The following is a 21,107-nucleotide window of genomic DNA, read 5'->3' as shown; positions in this document are numbered from 1 at the left end:
AAAGCACAGTGTCCAAATAAGGAGAAGGCAGTCCCATTCAGCCTGACCACCACATACAAGTGCCACACATTAATGGAACACTGATGAAGGGGCTCATGATCTGCAAAGTGGTCACTGCCCTGTTGGCACCTTGTAGGTGTTCAACAGAAATTTACTGAAGGAACATAGAGATTAACTGATGGAAGTAGATATACTTAGCCTGAAATAAAACACACCAAATAAGAGCATATCTGTTTTTAATATATGAAGAGCTCTTATCTAACAGACTCTCTGTGATGTGCAGCTCCAGAGGACAGAACAGGGATATATGGGTCCATCATGTAGGCAGGCAGATTTAGGCTCATACAAGGAGGGATAACATAAATGTAACATGGTAGATCCCCATCTGCACAAGCGTCCATAAGGAGGCTAGAGAACCATCTGGCTGGGATGTTGTCAGTCAGGGATACCTTCCAACCCAAGTCCCAGTTTTCTAAGAATTTAATGGAACTGAATGCATTAAGGTGAGAGACGACATGAAAGAAATATTCCATTTGTAACATAAATAACCTTTGTGCTACAAATACAGAGCTTAGAATGATGCATTCCTTGAAGGGTTTCATAAACTCACTCACGAAACTATCTGGTCTAGCATCTTTTCAGGATGTATTTCCTCAACCTTTCCAGTTTCTTCCACGAAACTTTTCACGTTTTCAATTTCTTTTTTAGTCAATTTTGGCAGCTCCTATTTTCTTTGAAAAATCTGTTTCTTTCAAGATTTTCAAGTGTATTACCAAAGTTAAACATGAAAATGTCATTTTTGTCAACTCCAGATCAGTGGTTAGAGTCTCATTTCTACATTTTGTGTTTTTCTTTGGTTGGCCTGGTTAGGTTTACCTATGTCATATTTCCAAGAATAGTCCTTAAATTTATTAATTAATATCATTTTCCTACTTCATAATGAACTTACTTCCTCTATATAAATATCTTGCTTCTGTTTTTCTTCAGTTTGTTCTATTCTTTGATTTTATGAGTTGAAAGCATGGTTCATTAATTTTTAGTATTTTTTTGTTCAATAATAAAAGCATTAAAGTCTACACATATATCTCTGATATTGGCTTTATCCTGTTATAAACTACTCAAAAAGTAAGACTGTTTTCATATGTAGTAACTATTTCCAGTTAGAAAAAGTACACGTACACACACACACACACACACACACACACTTCATCTAGGAATAAACTTAGTAAGTGCAAAGTTCCCATATAATGACAGTTTCAAAACTTTCTAAACAACGTATGTTTTGAATCAATAATGAAAAGTACTTTGCCCTTGGTTTCAAAGTAATCAGTGGGATTATGCTATTAGATATGGAAATGTTAAAAAGCTATAATAATTAAAACCATTTTGGTTCTGATACAAGAGTATACATAGTGGTTAGTAAAACAGTCCAGAAAATCCTAAAACAAATTTTACACATGAGACTTTAGTATATGATAAAAGTGGCTTCAAATTAATGGGAAAAATTGGATTATTAAATATGGATCACTTGAAAAAAATCTTAGTCAGATCCCTGCCTCACACTATACATAGAAACATCCATTTTGGTTGAAATAAAATATTAAAAGTAAAAAAAAAGAAAAGAAATGCAGATATAATCTTAGAGATCCCAAGCTTGACACTAACGGCAGAACCCATAAATATATGTAACTACAAGGGTGCCTGGGTGGCTCAGTCAGTTAAGCATCCGACTTCGGCTCAGGTCATGATCTCACAGTTTGTGGGTTCGAGCCCCACGTCGGGCTCTGTGCTGACAGCTCAGAGCCTGGAGCCTGCTTTGGATTCTATGTCTCCCTCTCTCTCTGCCCCTCCTCCACTCATGCTCTGGCTCTCTCTGTCTCTCAAAACAATGAATAAACGTTAAAAAAAATTTTAAGAATGCTCAACATCGCTCCTCATCAGGGAAATACAAATCAAAACCACATTCAGATATCACCTCACGCCAGTCAGAGTGGCCAAAATGAACAAGTCAGGAGACTACAGATGCTGGAGAGGATGTGGAGAAACGGGAACCCTCTTGCACTGTTGGTGGGAATGCAAATTGGTGCAGCCGCTCTGGAAAACAGTGTGGAGGTTCCTCAAAAAATTAAAAATAGACCTACCCTATGACCCAGCAATAGCACTGCTAGGAATTTACCCAAGGGATACAGGAGTACTGATGCATAGGCGCACTTGTACCCCAATGTTCATAGCAGCACTCTCAACAATAGCCAAATTATGGAAAGAGCCTAAATGTCCATCAACTGATGAATGGATCAAGAAATTGTGGTTTATACACAATGGAGTACTATGTGGCAATGAGAAAGAATGAAATATGGCCCTTTGTAGCAACGTGGATGGAACTGGAGAGTGTGATGCTAAGTGAAATAAGCCATACAGAGAAAGACAGATGCCATATGGTTTCACTCTTATGTGGATCCTGAGAAACTTAACAGAAACCCATGGGGGAGGGGAAGGAAAAAAAAAAAAGAGGCTAGAGTGCAAGACAGCCAAAGCATAAGAGACTCTTAAAAACTGAGAACAAACTGAGGGTTGATGGGGGGGTGGGAGGGAGGGGAGGGTGGGTGATGGGTATTGAGGAGGACACCTTTTGGGATGAGCACTAGGTGTTGTATGGAAACCAATTTGACAATAAACTTCATATATTGAAAAAAAATTTAAGATATGTGACTACATAAATTTAAACCTTTGTACAAAAGTAAAGCCATGACCAGAATTAAAAGGTAATCAAACCAAAAAGATCTAAATTATATACAGAATACAAAGGTGGAGATTCTTCATATATAAAATGTCTATATGTCTAAATAAAAAGAACACATAATGGGAAAAGTAAAGGATATTACCAAGAAGTTCATGAGGCAGCCAAATATACAAAGAAATGTTTAATTTAAAGGGCAGCAAGCAAATGTAAAATAAAATGTAATATCTTTGATTAAAGTGTGTTAATAATTAAAGTGATTACTAATACTTATGAGAGTCGGGGAAAGTTAAATTTTTAAATGTTACTGATGTGAGGGTAATAATCTGATCTTCATTTTTCTTTCTTTTTTTTTTTTTTTTTTTTTTTTTTTAAAGTTTATTTATTTTTGGGACAGAGAGAGACAGAGCATGAACGGGGGAGGGGCAGAGAGAGAGGGAGACACAGAATCGGAAACAGGCTCCAGGCTCCGAGCCATCAGCCCAGAGCCTGACGCGGGGCTCGAACTCACGGACCGCGAGATCGTGACCTGGCTGAAGTCGGACGCTTAACCGACTGCGCCACCCAGGTGCCCCCATTTTTCTTTCTTATAAGATTAGCATAGTCATGCTGATTGCATATGGCTACCTTAACAGTTTGGAAATAGCTATCAAAAGACTTAACAAGATTCACTAAGTCTCTTATCTGCCTTAGGAATTATCAAAGATGTCCTGGAAAATGGATGTAAGTTTAAGTTATTTAAAAGATTAAATACTAGAAATCCAAAGCCTAATACAGTCTATTTAAAATAATTACAATACAACAAGAAGGTAAAATACTATATACATTGCTAAAAATTATAATCTTGAGGCATGTAAGAAAATGTTCATTAAATAATAAGTAAAAAGGGAGCTTACAAACTATAGTTATTTAATATGGATAAGATGCCATTTAATAACCACATACTTTCTTCCTGTTATAAAAGAAAAAAATTAGCAGGAAATCTACAAAAATGTAAAAGCTATTATCTCTAGTGGTGGGATTATTTGCTTTTCCATGTTTTCTGTATTTTCAATTTTTACTTTTACAATGAATATTCTACTTTCAAAGAACCAAAAAAGTTGAACAACTTAGGTTCAAATTATGCAAATTTGCTAGGAGCACATTTTGATGAGACTAAATAAAAAAAGAGACTAGCTGTGAGTCCCCTCAGAAAGGAAGGCTGAGAGAATGACACCCCATCCTTTATGAAAATTCAGCTGAAGTCAGCATGGCTGGTGACCATTTGGAATGAGACCAAATGGGCTCTGGCTGTAGCAGAGCAGGCAGCATGCTCCATGGAAGGCCCTTCACAGCGGTGGGCGGGGGGGGGGCTTCCACATGGGTGCCTGGAACAGCATCCTCATTCCCTAGCTGGAGCCCAGCAGGACAGCTCAGAGGACTTCAAAGGACAATGGAGTCCATGTGCCACTCGCCCAGCAGGCAGCCCTCGCCTCTGCCCAGAGAACCTCACAATAGTTAACTCATCCTGCAAGGACTCAAGTCAGTGGTTAACTCCAAGCCCTGAAAGAAATACTAACTGGCAGTCCTAGCCAAATCCTCTCTGGTTTAACTGGTTTCAACCTTTAAGCTGGAGTCTGCAGCTGGGCAGAGCCACCGCCTGTCCCCAGCTGAGGCTGCCAGGGCCCTTGGCAGAGTCCTGGGGCTGAGCTCTGTCCACAGAGCAACACAGCTCTGGGGCATGGAAAAGCAGGGAGAGGCTGGGCGCCAACCTCCTCCCCAGCTGTTTTCAATAAGGCTCCACTTCTGAGGTTGCTGGCAGACCTCTGGAAAGATCTAAACCAACCTCACATAATGTTTTCCATCAAGCCCACAATTAAGTGATATTCTCTTAACTCATGAACTGCACACGAAACCTTTTTCCTGTCACTTCTCAGCTCCTCTCCTAAGCAACGTACAAGCAGGTCAGGCTGGGGTTCTAATACTTTTGCAGGGTCACAAAGACCACAGCACAGGCCTTCCAAGGCCTTCCACTCTTCCTCCTGCTACACAGGATGGAAGGGATGGACGTTTGACCTCACTGTGCACATCATTTCACTTAATCCTCCCAATAGACCTGGAAGGTCCTCATTACTATGCTAATTTTACAGGTAAGGAAAATGAAGGTCAAAGCAGGTAAGTTATTTGTACAAGATCTCTAAATTCATGCTTTTTCCACTGTAGCCTTTCAGGGGAGTAATAGGATCACAGGCAAGAAGGTTCCAGATATCAAAAAGCTATTCCAATACCACCTAGTCTTTTGACAAGATTTTTCACCAGTGCCCCTTCCCCAACTCCCACAGGAGTATTCTTGAGAGCATAATTGAGCACCATGTCCTTCTTTTGTGACTGAATAAATTAATGATATAAATTAATAAATTGATAAATTAACCAGGACTGGGAAGCCAGCACCAGGAGGTGAAGCCAGAGGACAGTTGCAGACTGAGGCCCAATGAAGGATTCTGGCTCGGAGAGAAGTGTGGCAGAGATGGGGAAGAACCAGACTGAGAGGTGAGGCAGGAAGATGCTGGCGGAAGGGCATGCCACGAGGACAGAGTGTGCACAACACAGATGCAGGAGCAGATGGGTCCTAAAGACTGGGGCTGTCTCATCCCTCACTGATGCCAGTGCTAGCTGAAGACTAGCCTAATGGAAAGCATGTGAACTTAAAAATGCCCAAAGCCTTTCTTCCACGAATCCCCCTGCTATAAACTAAGCTAACCCAGGATATGGCATTGAAAGCCTCATATAAAGATGTTCATCAGAGTTTAATTTGTAAAAGGAAATATTAAAAATAATCTAAATAACCACCAGTAGAGAAATGTCTCAGTAAATGGTAGTATGTCGAATTTAATGGAATATTAACCATTAAAATTATGTTGACAGTGATTTGAAGAACGAAGTGTTGGGTGAAAAAAGCAGGATACAAAACAGTATGAATGATTTTAATTATGACTATCAGTGATTAAGCACTTATATATATGACATATGCAGCAAATATACTTTCTTTAAACAATGCCACAATATGGGTAGTAGTATTCCTATTTACAGATAGGAAAGTGACTTCCAGAGTAACTAAGCAAATTACCCAAGGTTACAGCTACAAAAAGATGGGACTGAATTCAAAATCAAGTCTGGCCCCTGCCCCTATAAATCCTATAGTTATCCTTATCTTGACAACAAAAGAAACCCCCAGCTTAACAAAGAAACACAAGAACCATCAAACAAAATTATAATATAGCAAGGTGGAACGATGAGTAAGTAGTTTTAAGCTTTTTTCTACTTTTGCTTTTCTAAATGTTTTTTTTTTTTTTAATTTTTTTTTTCAACGTTTATTTATTTTTGGGACAGAGAGAGACAGAGCATGAACGGGGGAGGGGCAGAGAGAGAGGGAGACACAGAATCGGAAACAGGCTCCAGGCTCTGAGCCATCAGCCCAGAGCCCGACGCGGGGCTCGAACTCACGGACCGCGAGATCGTGACCTGGCTGAAGTCGGACGCTTAACCGACTGCGCCACCCAGGCGCCCCACTAAATGTTCTTAAATAGCATATTATATTTTTACTTTAAAACATTCTTAGAACAAGACTTTTAGAGTGGTGTTATGGCAGATCCTGATCTGCCTGATCATATTACTGGTATAATGCCTATCATTTTATTAGGCAACTACTATGTGCTGGCACACTTCTATTGTATCAACCCTCCCTCCCACTCATGCTGTGAAATGGGAATTATTATTCCCAGCTCATCTGTGAAGCTTAGAGAACTAAGTAGAAGAAATTCAAACCCAGATGTCCTGGCTGCAAAGCCCATGGTCTTTCTACTCCTCCCACGGCCCCATTGCACAAGGTATGCACAGAGGTTCTCTGTGTCCTGCCCTGACATTTTATGACCATTTGAGCCTTGGCAAGCACATGCTTATGAGCACAGGGCTGGCCACTTCTTCCTGAAGAAGAAGTCAAGGTGAACTAGGCCTCCCAGAGGCACTGATGGCCTTCAGCCACAGCGGGAGTTCTGTCTACTTACCGCACCCTCCCCCCCCACAACTTCTACCTCTGGAGGCCACACCTCTCACCTGACTGGGGGCACTGAGAGGTTCAGGGAGCATGAAGGCATGTAAAACAGAGAGATCTCAGGGCCACAAAGGAGATGAGGTGAAGAAAAACAGGTGAGCCAGTTTGGGAAAAGGCAGGGCAGATGACCATGGTGAGTTTTAGGAGAGAATCACAGGAGAGAGGACTGTGACAGAGCCAGGGTCCTCTATTCTTCTGCCCAAATAGCATCTCTCACTGCTTTAAAAATCTAGATCGCTCCCCTTATTTGCACAAGGATAAGTACGTACATATACATAGGCACACACCATCTCGAGACCCCCTACTACTTATGTCCTGTGATGGCACCTCCTGAGCAACCAGTTTACTTTTTTTTTAAATGCTTATTTATTTGTTTTGAGAGAGAGCAAGAGAGAGGGAGGGAGGGAGGGGCAAAGAGAGAGGGAGAGAGAGAACCCCAAGCAGGCTCTGCATTGCCAGTGCAGAGCTCAACATGGGGCTTGAATTCACGAACCATGAGATCATGACCTGAGCTGAAATCAAGAGTCAGATGCTTAGCCGACTAAGCCACACATGCACCCTGAAACTGGTTTACTTTTTGAGGACAAAATGGTTCTTGCGCCTGATCATGATTTTTAGGAAGCTTATAGTCAAATTAGTAGCCCATCTTTTGCAACTACACAAACTGTAGAGCACTCATCTCTGTGTGCTATTCTTACCCCATATCTTCCCTTTGCTCTTTTCTGATCCCTTAACTCCATCCCAGTCGAAGATTCTAACCATTATAAAACTTAATCTTGTATGAGGGTACACCCCAGGGGGGTGAAATCGGGTTTAGGGAGGAGAGGCAAAAATCTTCCTTTTTATGTATAAGGCACAGATATGCTCTGTATCTGCTTATGTACTAAATGTATACACATGTGGATAAGCAGGTACAGTGAGAACCACTAATCTATATGAGTCAACCATGTGCTTGCGCAGCCCATCAATTAAGAGAACACCTTCTCACAGAGCCTGGGTGGCTCAGTTGGTTGAGCATCTATCTGACTTCAGTTCAGATCATGATCTCATGGTTCGTGAGTTCGAGGCCCACATCAGGCCCTCTGCTGTCAGTGCAGAGCCTGCTTTTTTGGATGTCCCCTTCTCTCTTTGCAGCTCCCCAGCTTGTGCTCTTTCTGTCTCAAAAATAAATAAACATTTTTTTTAAAAAAAGAGAGAGAACACCTTCTCAATTGTCAGATACATCATTCCCAGAAGAAAAATTGTACCTCCTTTTCCACTGCTTTGGCCATTCCCACATGCTCCCCAACATGAAGCAAAGCCTGAGGTCATGACCTTTGCTTCCAATGGTCTCCCTTTGGCGGCTTAAAGAATAACCTGTATGGGATGTGAATGTGTTCAGATGCAAATTTCTTGGTCTCACCCCCTTGGGATAAGGTGTGGGAGACTTCAAGTGCCCCAATGGGTTCTGATGGACCCCTTGTAAGAAACCACTCTACACAGTGTCTCCATCAATGACTCAGGCACCTAGATGTCCAGATTTCACCCCAAGCTTCCAATAACCATACCTTGGCTGGAAATGAGCAGGTAGAAGTGTAGTGGTGGCTGACCTGACTTTATTATAAAAGAGCTTTGCCCCAAGTAAGTCATTAGTCAAGTGCCAGCACTGGTTATATGTGTGTGTGGCTGACCGGCACTGGGCCATTATGTTCACCACTTCCAGAGACCAGTGTCTCCCCTCTCCTTCCTGGACTTAACCTTGGCAGGTCACCCTGCCCTCTGGTATTCTGTGGAGTGGTGTCTGCCTCTGAGCAGCCTGCTTGTGGGGGCTGCAGCCGGGGGAACCAGTCCCCACGGACTCAACCTCCCCTCGCTGCTCACGGATGATGCAAGCCCTGCATGACAGGCTGTGGAAAGTATGTTCAGGTGCCCGGCTCTGCTCAGCCTAATGCCTTTTAAATCAGGATCCAGATTTGATTTGCTTTTCCTTGCCTTCCTGGCTCCAACTCTCCCAGTCTCATTTTTTACTCCCCTGTCAGGCTTCCCAGGGTTTGGGGCTGAGCTTGCCAAGTCCTTCACATTTCACAAGCAGCCCTGCCTCCCAAGCCTGTGCCTGCCATCTCAAACACCAGCACCCAACAGGCCCCACCTTACTCATGCTGCCTTGGCCTGCCCTAAACCCTGCTGGAGTCTTCTGAGAGGGATGGACCTGCATCTCTTAGGAGTCACTCAGGGACTCAGTGCGCCACAAGATGAGAAAAAAATGAGGCATCATCCTTACCACCACTCAGACAGCTCTGTCAGGAGGACACAGGTGTCTAATCACTGTCACTGAGCCCCCACCCCCTCCCTTTCATTTCAATGTGCTCTTGAGCAGGGGCAGGGCACAGAGCTCAAACTTGAAGGAGCTCTCAGGTCTGACATGCAACATCAGAATTCACTTCTTACCTTCCCAGACAGCATCCCGGCATTCAAGGCTGGTGTGTGTAGAGTAGGCGTGGAGGGGCAGATTCACAGCCTCAGCGATTTGAGAATGTGAATCCCTTGAATGTAGGGAAAGTCTCTTGGTCCTCTCTGTCATGTTTTTATCCCAGGTATACATCCTACCTATAACTACTGTTTGCTGAACTAAATTAACCTGTACACCAGCCATTGGAGTCGTCCTTCCTGAGTGTCAAAGCTTCATGGAACACCAGACACACTAGTGAAACCACTAGGTCTCTACCCTAAACCTCATTTAAATTTTATCTTGATGGAATCATGGACTATTACAGCAGGAAGAAGCATGAGAGTCATTTGGTCTTATCTCCTCATTCATAGATGAGGAAACTAAAGCTCGGGGGCCAGAGAGACTTAGAAGTAAAGACCCAGGCACCTGAATGCCAGCCCAGCCCTCCTACTGTCACCCTGGTCCTAAGAGAAGCCAGCTCCCCATGATAACCAGCAAATCGCCCAGCAAAGATGTTGCAAAGGATGGCATCTGGGCATCACCAAGGTGACTATAGTGCCCCAGTGTATTTAAATCCATCCTTGTTAGCCACAATCTACTCAGGCCTTACTGAAACCTGAAAACCTACCATGGGCAGAGCACCATCCTAGATCCTGTGGAGAGCACCAAAACGCGTAGGAAATCACCCTCAAGGGGCTCTCATTCCAGTGACAAGCACATAAAGCCAAAGATATACAATGTGAGAAAACCTCCGGTGACTTCAGAAGGGAGGAGACAATAACTGGCCAGAAGCAGGATGGGCTCCCTGGTAGCAGCAGAGTAGAATCTGGACAGCACTCTTGTGGGGTCCAGACTCTAGTGGGAAGATACTATATATGTATATACATACATATATACATATATATATATATATGTGTGTGTGTGTGTGTGTGTGTGTGTATATATACGTATGTATACACACACACACATATATATATATATATATATATATATATATATATATATATATTCTCATATATGAGAATATCATCCAGCTATAAAAAAGGAAATCCTGTCATTTGTGAAAACATAGACAGACCCTGAAGGCATTATGCTAAGTGAAGTAAGTCAGGCAGAGAAAGACAAATACCATATGATCTCACTTATATGTAGAATCTAAATTCTCACTTATATGTAGAATCTAAAAACGAGTTCACAGGTACAGAGGACAGACTGGTGGTTGCCAGAGGCAGGGGGTGGGAGGTGGGTGAAATGGGTGAAGGCAAACTTCCAGTTATAAAATAAGTAAGTCACAGGAGGTAATGTATAGAATGGTGACCATAGTTAATAATACCATATTATATATTTGAAAGTTGTTAGGAAGAGTGGATCTTAGAAGTTCACATCACAAGAAAAGGAATGTTGTAACTATTTATGGTGATGGATGTTAACTAATCCTACTGTAGTGATCATTTTGCAATATACACAAATATTGAATCATTATGTTGTGTACCTGAAACTAATATGCTATATGTCATTATATCTTAACTAAAAAATAAGACATGATCAAAACAAAATACAAAGAAAACTCCAAACCAAGTTGTTGGAATGGAATAAAATAATAAAATGTTAAAGATGGGAACAACTGTCAAGATTATTTGATCCAACTCCCAATCTGATTTGTAGATCCCAAACACTATAATCTTCACAAATGAGGGTCTAGCCTCCTTAAACCCTTCCTGTTCTAAACTAACACAGTCCCTGACTCATAGTAAAGTGCTCAATAAACATTAGTTAAATGAATCAACTCCAAACACTTGAAGTCTACCATAAATAAAAGCGGAACATTACTTTAATGATGTAAGTGATTAAAATTCAGAAAATCCAGAGGCCAAACAAATAATCCTTCTTTACTCGGCACTTACCAGGAAGTGGGACTGAGGTGTGTTTTTTAAAAATTGATATATGAAGTAGGGAACACACATGACAGTATACAAATCATTGAATTTCAGATCCCAAAGGGCCTAATGGACACCAAACTTGTGATCTGATACGAAGGGATCTGAGACTCAGGGAGGTTGAGTGGTTTGTTGAAAGTTTTAAGGCAACTTCATAGAAATGAGAACCCAAGTCCAGTGTTCTTTCCAAACATGTTATGTTAATCATCTAATTACATTCTAAATTGCAGAGTGCAGAATATAACCCTTTTAGAACGTGGCAATGGAAAAGAACACAGTGAGCTAGAAGAGGCTTCAGAGAGGAGAAGTCTAATTTTCTGTAACCAAAATTGATAATCCATTAGTTGCAAGACTGCTGATCATGGGGATCACATTCTATTTTTCTGTGTAGTCCTGGTATCCAGGGCACAGAAGAAACTCAACTCATGTTTGCCAACTTTTTAAAAAGTAGCATCTCAGTTATTAATTTAAAGTTGGAAGGAAGTTGCATGTTATAAGGAATGTGAACATCTTGGGTCCTGCAGAAACTATCTATGCCAGGCCACACTGATGTCTCCTATGCCTCTGCACTGATGAATGCCAAACCTGGCACTTCATACCTTGCCCTTTGGGCCACCGTGAGCACACAGAGTAAGAAGAGCCTAATTTGGTCTCTCCATCTCTCATGGCTCATTTTGCCACAGAATCTTGCTTCCATTTCAAGTCAAGATAATTGGAAACATGTTAAAATAATAGGTGCCTAAAAGCCTCCTTAGTAAGGAGACAGATGCATCCAGATAGCACCAGCCTTCTCTATTTCTCCCTGATAGGTAAACTACCACTGTGAAATTTAAAAAATAAAGACACGATTTTTTTAATTGTTTTCAAATGTTTATTTATTTTTGGGGCACTTGGGTGGCTCAATCAGTTAAGCATCCGACTTTGACTCAGGTCATGATCTCATGGCTCGTGATTTCAAGCCCTGCGTTAGGCTCTGTGCTAACAGCTCAGACCCTGGAGCTTGCTTCAGATTCTGTTGTCTCTGTCTCTCTCTGCCCCTCCCTCCACCTCAAAAAAATAAACATTAAATTTAAAAACATTTTTTAAATAAATAAAAAATGTTTACTTATTTTTGAGAGAGAGAGAGACAGAGTGTGAGTGGGAGAGGGGCAGAGAGAGAGGGAGACACAGAATCCGAAGCAGGCTCCAGGTTCTGAACTGTCAGCACAGAGCCCAATGCAGGGCTTGAACCCACAAGCTGTGAGATGAGGACCTAAGCTGAAGTCAGATGCTTAACTGACTGAGCCACCCAGACACCCCTACCTGTTTCTTTTGATATAAATTGTGTATTCATCTATGACCATTTATTAAGTGGAATCTGGACGCTGAGCTCAGATAGATATACCTAGGCAATTTCATTGTAGTTTTTAGAAACTTCAGAAGTAATTCCTATCTATTGTTTAAAAATTCAAGCAATAAGAACATATATAAGATAAAAGGTGAAAGTTGAGGGCAAAGTTTTCTTTCCCCTTCGCTCTTTCCCCTCCCTGCAATACTATCACTTTCCAGATATAAGCACTGAAATCATCTTTCTATTATCATTCTTATCTGTAATTCTAGATAGTATCCTGTGTCTATTTCTTGATTAAGGAATTTAGGTAGCATTTAGTGAATTCCCACTCGGAATGATGAGGAATTCCACTGACTTACACTGCCTCCCCCTTGCCAGTCTTGTTTTGACTGTTAGATCTTCTATTGGACATTGATGACAAGATCACAAACTCAAATGCCTATGGAGTCTGGTCAGAACACACAAGCACAGGGAGTGGGTGGACAAGAAGTGTCATGAGGGCCCCTCCCTGCCTACCTTTTGCTCTCCCACTATTAACACGAACGTGGCTAGGGAAAAGGCAAAGTCACAACTGGCAACAGACTCTTGTCCATGTGCTGGGACATGGCTAGGGATGGGGAGGACTGTAGCAACCCGGCAAAGACACCCTTGGATGCAGGCGGTAACACCCACTGCCCAAATGCTGCTACGTGGAAGCATTGCCAAAGCTTACTTTTTGAACAAAGCCATTCAGAAATGAATTGGACGTGTAAGCTTTCCATTTGTAAATCTTAGCTCAAAGTTTTTGAGAACACCACTGGCCAAACACAAAAGGTCTGTGTGCCGAATATGGCCAACTGGCTGACCATTTTTTACCTCTGGTATTATGGTTTTAAGTCATATACTCAAACTTATTTTTTTTTGGTTTTTTTTTAATGTTTATTTATTTTTGAAAGAGAGACAGAACACGAGTGGGGGAGGGGCAGAGAAAGAGGGAGACACAGAATCTGAAGCAGACTCCAGGCTCTGAGCTGTCAGCACAGAGCCCGACATGGGGCTCGAACTCACAAACCACGAGATCATGACCTGAGCCAAAGTCAGTCGCTTAACTGACTGAGCTACCTAGGCACCCCTCAAACTTACTTTTTGATCCATCTGCTTTAGATGGTATCTCCTCACTTCTCAGATAAGAAGTAATGTCAGATGAGGACATTAGTGCCCTTAGAGTTTTCTCTTCCTCTCTTTTCCTGCCCCTATCTTACCACTCATGATCCCTTTACTTTTGGCTTTGCAGAGCTCACGGAGTTTACTTTCTATTCTGTGACTATAACTAACACTTTTGAGCTTTGTCTATGGGTTGATTTTAAAAACAGGGCAATTTTTTTTGATAACAATATTCTATTGTATAAATATTTTCTTCAAACATCTGGTGGCCATGAATGAACTGTTCACAATCTATAACTGAAGAACTAGTTTCCAAATGTAGGTAGCTGGTGTAGGTTTTCCATTCCTTGGGTATATTCCTGTCTCCCCAGATGAGGGGCCTGTGAGCTCAGTGCTCCTGAGTGGGGCACACCTACTGGCAGGCTTTACTTAGAAAGTTCGGGCACAGAGCAACTAGACAGATAGCACATCCAACCATTTCACCTGCAGGCAAAGTAAAAAGACATTCTTCTGAGATCCTAATATCCATACTAAGAACTTTAGTTTTCTCTGTATGGATATTAAGTAAAACATCCTTTAGTCACCCGGACCTCTGTCCTACAGCCCACTCCTAATCTCTGCATGGTTTTACTTCACATACGTGGCTCTCACTGCTGAAGCCTCACCACTCATCTGCTATGGGGGGAGGTGCTGATACAGCCTTCCATGCAATCCCAAGAAAATCCCTCACCCACTCACATTCCCACCCCTGTTCTCAGTACGGCTCAGAATTCATTCTCTTTTTAACCCTATCTGTTCATTTCAATGGCATATTTGGGGGGAGGGGAAGTCAGTAAGTCTGTTCAGTTCTGACATTTTGAACCAGAAGTGGCTACGTGCTGACAATGGTAGTTTGAGCGTTCTTGCCCCATTCTGCTGCCTTTCCGTGGAACACTACAGGAACTCGGTAACACCCAGGCAGCCCTCTGCCAGCCGCCTTGCCCTGAGAATTTCTGAGCCACCTGAAATGGACAGCCAGGGAACCTTTGGGAGCATGTTCAAGTCTGCTAGATAGTAAGATTACCCTTCTTCAGTGAAAATGGAAGACAGAGATTCTTTCATGAAGAGATTACATTTTTCCTCGAATGAATCTTATGCCCTAAATAAATGCTCAAGAATTTAATGTCTTATCTCTAATGTAAATGGAACAACTATTTTTATTTATTTATTCATTTAGGAACGACTATTTTTAAGATCTCTTCTGGCTCTGGGTCTCTGGTTTATGGGAACTGAATTAAATGTAAGAGTGGTCTCGACCAGCCCTGTCGAACAGCACTTTCTGCAATGACAGAAATGTTCAATAATCTGTGTGGCCCAACAAAGTAGCTAGTAGCTCTGTGTGCATACTGAGCACTTAAAATGTGATTGCAGTGACTGAGGAACTGAATTTTAAATTTTATTTAATTTTAATTAATCTTCCAACGTTTTTTTTTTGTTTTTTTTTTTTTTTATTTTTGGGACAGAGAGAGACAGAGCATGAATGGGGGAGGGGCAGAGAGAGAGGGAGACACAGAATCGGAAACAGGCTCCAGGCTCCGAGCCATCAGCCCAGAGCCCGACGCGGGGCTCGAACTCACGGACCGCGAGATCGTGACCTGGCTGAAGTCAGACGCTCAACCGACTGCGCCACCCAGGCGCCCCAACTGGCCCGCGTCGGGCTCTGGGCTGATGGCTCGGAACCTGGACCCTGTTTCCGATTCTGTGTCTCCCTCTCTCTCTGCCCCTCCCCCGTTCATGCTCTGTCTCTCTCTGTCCCAAAAATAAATAAACGTTGAAAAAAAAAATTTAAAAAAAAAAAAAAAATCTTAACCTAAACTGAAATAGCCACATGTGGCTAGTGGCCACCCTACTGGATAATATCGCTCTAGACCTTGGGCGACTCATTCTCACTGAGGAAACAAAAGACAATAAACAATAACTGATAAAACTGTAAATTGATAAAGGTAAAGATGAATCATACATGTGAGCATTACAGAAATTCAGAGAGGGAGCAAGTGAGTATTAGAAAGTTCATGTTTAGATCTGTGAGGTAGATCTATGTGCTAATGTGAAAAATAAATGTCAAAAGATGTGAAGTCAAAAGACCAAGTTGCAGATAGGTATGCATACATGGGCCCATTGGTAAATATAAAAGCAAATGCAGATACACGCTTCTATGTGCATAGAACATTTCTGGAAGGATGCCCTAATTGTTGACAGTGATTACCTCTGGAGAACAGAAGTAAGGGTCAAGGCAAGGAACTTGCTTACATTGTTTGAATTTTTCACAGTTTAACAATTAAACAATTTTTTTTCTCTATAACAAGGTTATAAGCAGAAATATGATTAACAAATAATACATTTTTAAAAGGCCAAAGAAGACAACTCTTTCCTGTGGTTATTACTCACAAATGATTTTATGTGATTATTGGGAATATTCCACATCCTATGGCCACAGTTCTTCTGTACTCTAATAAGATGCTTTACAAAGAAAGCATACTTAAGGAGAGTAGCCTGAAGGAGGCAGAATTTAATTTGGACTCCTATTCTGGATGAGATGGAGAAGAGAAGAAAGAGTATTTTTTTTAATGTTTATTTATTTTGAGAGAGAGTGAGAGAGCGAGTGGGGGAGGGGCAGAGAGAGGGAAACAGAGAATCCCAAGCAGGCTCCACATTGTTGTCAGGGCAGAGTCTGACACAGCAGGGCTCGAACCCACGAACTGTGAGATCCTGACCTGAGCTGAAACCAAGAGTCTGACACTTAACTGGCTGAGCCGCCCAGGTGCCCCAAGAAAGGGCATTCTTGATAGAGGCACGGCCTGAGGAAAGGAAAGGAGCAGGGACGCAGGGGTGTGGGTGAACAGTGAGGGGTCTAGAAGGGCCAGACAGGGACTGGGATGGGATAAGGGGAGATAAGACCCTATAAGAAACATAAGACAAAATCCCTATGAACTTGAGTTGGCAAGAAGTCTAGAGTCTTAGGCCCCACCAACTTGGTTCTTGGGGGAACCAAACATTTACTGAGCACCTATCATGTGCCAGGCACTGTGTTACTCCTGGGGCACAAAGATGAATAAGAAACAGTCACTGAGTTCAAAAAACCAGATGAGACATGTGACAGGGATGGCATCATATAGTATGAGAAATGCCATATTTAGACCCAAAAGTACTGCCTCCATAACTTACTGACATCACCGTAACAAGTTTTATAATTGCTCTGAGGCCCCAGTTCTTCCTCTATAAAAAAAAAAAACAAAAAAATGGGGCTGACATTTTACATGCCCCACAGGGTATCCACAAATGCTACCTCCCTTCCTTTCACACTCTGCCCCATTCCTAACCCCAGATTGACAGGGAAGATAAAATATTTTCCTTATTTATCCTTTCTCCATAAAAGTGAAAGCAGAACGAAGTCCCCATTATGTGTGCTGTGGGCTGGGTGAGCAGGGCTAGGGCTGGCTATGTTAGGAGGAGGAAGGGAGGAGAGCAGGACAGTGCTGGAGACCTAGGAGCTGGTGGCAAAGGCCTTTAAGGCAGTGCTGAAGAGCTGTACACAAGGCTCAGGGACACGCAGCAGGGGGTGCACGGTCAGACCTGCACTGTGGAAGGACAAACTGGAAGCCCAGGGGTCAGAAAGTGGGAAACAGGTTTCCAAGCCACTGCAAACTTTGCCTTAATCTCCTCTCAATTCCTACAGTACGGGCAATTTGTTGAACTATTTCAAGCCTCTAATTATACACTGTCATATCCTACTGTTTTATATACACACATTTGTCTCCAGAACTACGTCAAGATTCCTAAGCACAGAAAGCACAGAACAAAGCAGGTACTTCCCTCAAATTTCTCAAAGTGGTTAAGCACTTCTGAGTTAGAACTGAACCACAATCCAGCAATGATTCTATCAGGTATTTACCCAAAGGATACAAAGATACAGATTTGCATGAGAACATGCACCCCGATGTCTATAGCAGCACTATCAACAATAGCCAAACTATGGAGAGAGCCCAAATGTCCGTTGACTGATGAATGGATAAAGAAGATGTAGTGTGTGTGTGTGTGTGTGTGTGTGTGTGTGTGTGTGTGTACACATACACAATAGAATATTACTCAGCCATCACAAAGAATGAAGTCTTGGGGTTCCTGGGTGGTTCAGTCGGTTAAGCATCTGACTTTGGCTCAGGTCATGATCTCACAGTTCGTGAGTTCGAGCCCCACATCAGGCTCTGTTCTGATAGCTCAGAGCCTGGACCCTGCTTCGGTTTCTGTGTCTCCCTCTCTCTCTGGCCCTCCCCTGCTCACACTCTCTCTCTCTTTCGAAAATAAACAAACATTAAAAAAAAAAAGAATGAAACCTTGCCATTTGCAGTGATGTGGATGGAACTAGAAGGTATTACGCCCAGTGAAATAAGTCAATCAGAGAAAGACAAATACTACACGATTTCACTCACATGTGGAAATGTGGAATTTAAAAACAAAGCAGTTAACATATAGGAAGGGGGGGGGGAAGAAAAGAGGGAAACAAACCACAAGAGACTCTTAACCGTAAAAAGAGAAGAAACAGGATTGATGGAGGGATGTGGGTGGGGGATGGGCTAGATGGGTGATGGGTATAAGGAGGGCACTTGGTGTTGTATGTAAGTGATAAATCACTGAATTACACTCCCGAAACCAATACTGCATTGTATGTTAACTAAAATTTAAATTAAAAAAAAAGGGGGGGGGCGCCTGGGTGGCTCAGTCAATTGAGCGTCCGACTTCGGCTCAGGTCATGATCTCACGGCTCGTGAGTTCGAGCCCTGTGTCAGGCTCTGTGCTGACAGCTCGGAGCCTGGAGCCTGCTTCAGATTCTGTGTCTCCCTCTCTCTCTGCCCCTCCCCCACTCATGCTCTCTCTCTCTCTCTCTCTCTCTCTCTCTCTCTCTCTCTCAAAAATAAACATTAAAAAAAATTAATAAAAAAAAAACCCCAAAAGAAGTAAACTGGGAAGAAGTTAATGTGGGCTGGATACTACCATTGCTAAAGTGGAAAACTGAGGAATTATTCATGCTTTTGTGGGTCAGGTCTTCTCCGTTCCCTTCCTCCACCCTCCATGACTTAAATATAAACATGCCTTGATGAGGCCAGGCTGGCTCTTCATTTGGAAGCCCACTTCAGTAAACACAGAGACCCTCAGTTTGGATGAAAGCCTCACTTGGGCCGGACTTCTCAAGAGGCACTGAAGTATCAGCTCATTTGATTCACAGCACAGCCAGGGCTTATCACCATGTTTGCTTTTTCTGGTAAGAATGAATTCCAGGGCGAAGGGAAAGAAATCTCCAGTAGTTTCAGTATATTTCCCCACCAGCTTGCTCCTTTCATATGTGACTCTGTGCTGGGGGAAGCAGTCCATCGGCACTTCAGCTGCCTGTATGGGCAACAGGACAGCTGGAAGGGTTCCCGTCAGCCCCTGGCACTGGTGGGGCCCTGGCTATCTGCCCAAGGAGGCCCCCGCGCCTGGGGTCCCGGAGAGGTTCACCACCAGCAGCACAGTCCGGGATACTACTGTTCTCCCCCTCGCGGCAGCCTGTGCTGTGGGGGGTCCCCCATGCACGTGGGCGGACAACAGAGCCCCACACCTGAGTTTCGTCTACGGACTTGTTCCCCCAAGCAAGCAGCTTCCCCTTGACCACCCCATTCAGGCCCAGCAGGCCTTCTCACGGGAAGAGGCCTACACAGGCATTGGAGTGGGGTCAGGGTCATTGGGTAGAGAACCCTGGGTGCCTGGGTGCTCAGAACACGGGGGATGGTGTGGCTCCAGTGGGCACATCCCTGGGGCAGACAGATGCCCTGCTGTGAGGTGAGGGTACAGCCAGATGAAGGAGCCAGGGTTTCTAGAATGTGGGCTCACTGCCTGGATCTAAAGGTAGTACTGAAGAGATAGAGATCCAAAGCTTTACGAGTTTCCGAAAATATAGTCCCCAGTTGACAGAGCCAAGAAAATTTTTTAAAAGGTAGGCAGGTTTGGCCTACTCAGTAGACCCTGATTGAATAGTGGTTTTCTAGAATGATATTATAGAAAATGTCATTAACCGTTAAATGATATTAACTTACCTCCTAAATCCATATGACTGACTTCCTCTCATAGATCCTAGACCCTGTCAGTTCAGGCCAAAGGCTACAGTCAGGAAGGAATGAATTCTTCTAGAATGCTGTTAACTGCAGGGACACCTTCAACTCAGAATAAGATACTCTCATCACTACTGGTCAATTTGGTAAGGATCTAAAGAGGTTTTTTATCCCTTTTTTATTGCAATATAATTGACCTACAATATTATGTTAGTTTCAGGTATATAACCCAATGGTTGGATATAAGTATATATTGTGAAATGATCACCACAGTAAATCTAGTTAACATCCATCATGACACACGGTTATAATTTTTTTTTCTTGTGATGAGAACTTTTAAGATTACTCTCTTAGCAACTTTTAAATATACAATACAGTACTGTTAACTATAGTCACCATGCTGTATGTGACATCTCCATGACTTATTTATTTTATAACTGTAACTTTGTACATTTCTGCCTTTACCCATTTTGCCCACACCCCATCCCCACCTCTGCCAACCACCAATCTGTTCTCTGTATCTATGAGTTTGGGGTTTTTTTTTTCTTTTTTTTAGATTCCACATGTAAGAGAGATCATACACTATTTGTCTTTCTCTGATCTGAAGGAGTTTTTTAGTTCTTCTCTGTGCTATGTCTTCTTCCTTATTTATTCCCATCAGTTAAAGACAGAGTATCTCCACATGCATCATTGGGTGTTTATCAGTTAGGAATATGTTTCTGTAAAATTTCTTGTGTGAATAACCACAGTCAAAGATCCTATCTAATAAAGTGTTTAAGCCTTGGGACTTTTTGTCTCTTAGTTGCTGGTCATTATGCTCCCCCACCGCTGTATCCCCATCCTATGCCCAACCCAACCAATCCTCAGTGTTCTGATTTGTTGCCTCATGGTTTCAATATGGCTGCTGAGCATCAGGCATCATACTTGCATTCAAGGCAGGAGGCAGAGAAGAGGTGGAACATGAGAGCACCAGTGATTTTTTTTTAATCAGAAAAGCAAACTAATAATGATAATAATGATAATAATAATAATAATAGGGCGCCTGGGTGACTCAGTTGGTTAAGTATCCGATTCTTGATTTTTGGCTCAGGTCATGATCTCATGGTCATGAAATCAAGCCCCACTTTGGGTTCTGCACTGGGCATGGAGCCTGCTTGGGATTCTCTCTCCTTCTTCCTCTGCCCCTCTCCTGCTCTGGTGTGGACATATGCACAAAATAATAATAATAATAAAATGAACCTGTTAAAAAAAAAAAAAAAAGAATGAAAAGCAAGAGCTTTCCCAGAAGTTTCCTAGCCAACTTCAGCCAGAATGTGTCAC

General features: G+C 42.5%; 1 protein-coding gene across 7 annotated transcripts in view; it reads right to left on the bottom strand.

Annotated features, from left to right (window-relative positions):
- The window catches only part of MYLK (myosin light chain kinase), a 281,125-nt gene that overhangs the window by 155,973 nt on the left and 104,045 nt on the right, over window positions 1-21,107 (bottom strand). The window lies entirely within an intron of this gene.

This window comes from Puma concolor, chromosome C2 (genome assembly GCF_028749965.1).
Source record: "Puma concolor isolate L17-30 chromosome C2, mPumCon1.1.hap2, whole genome shotgun sequence".
Lineage (NCBI taxonomy): Eukaryota > Metazoa > Chordata > Mammalia > Carnivora > Felidae > Puma > Puma concolor.
The sequence above is the reverse complement of the archived record's forward strand: the minus strand, read 5'-3'. Positions and strand labels throughout refer to the sequence as shown.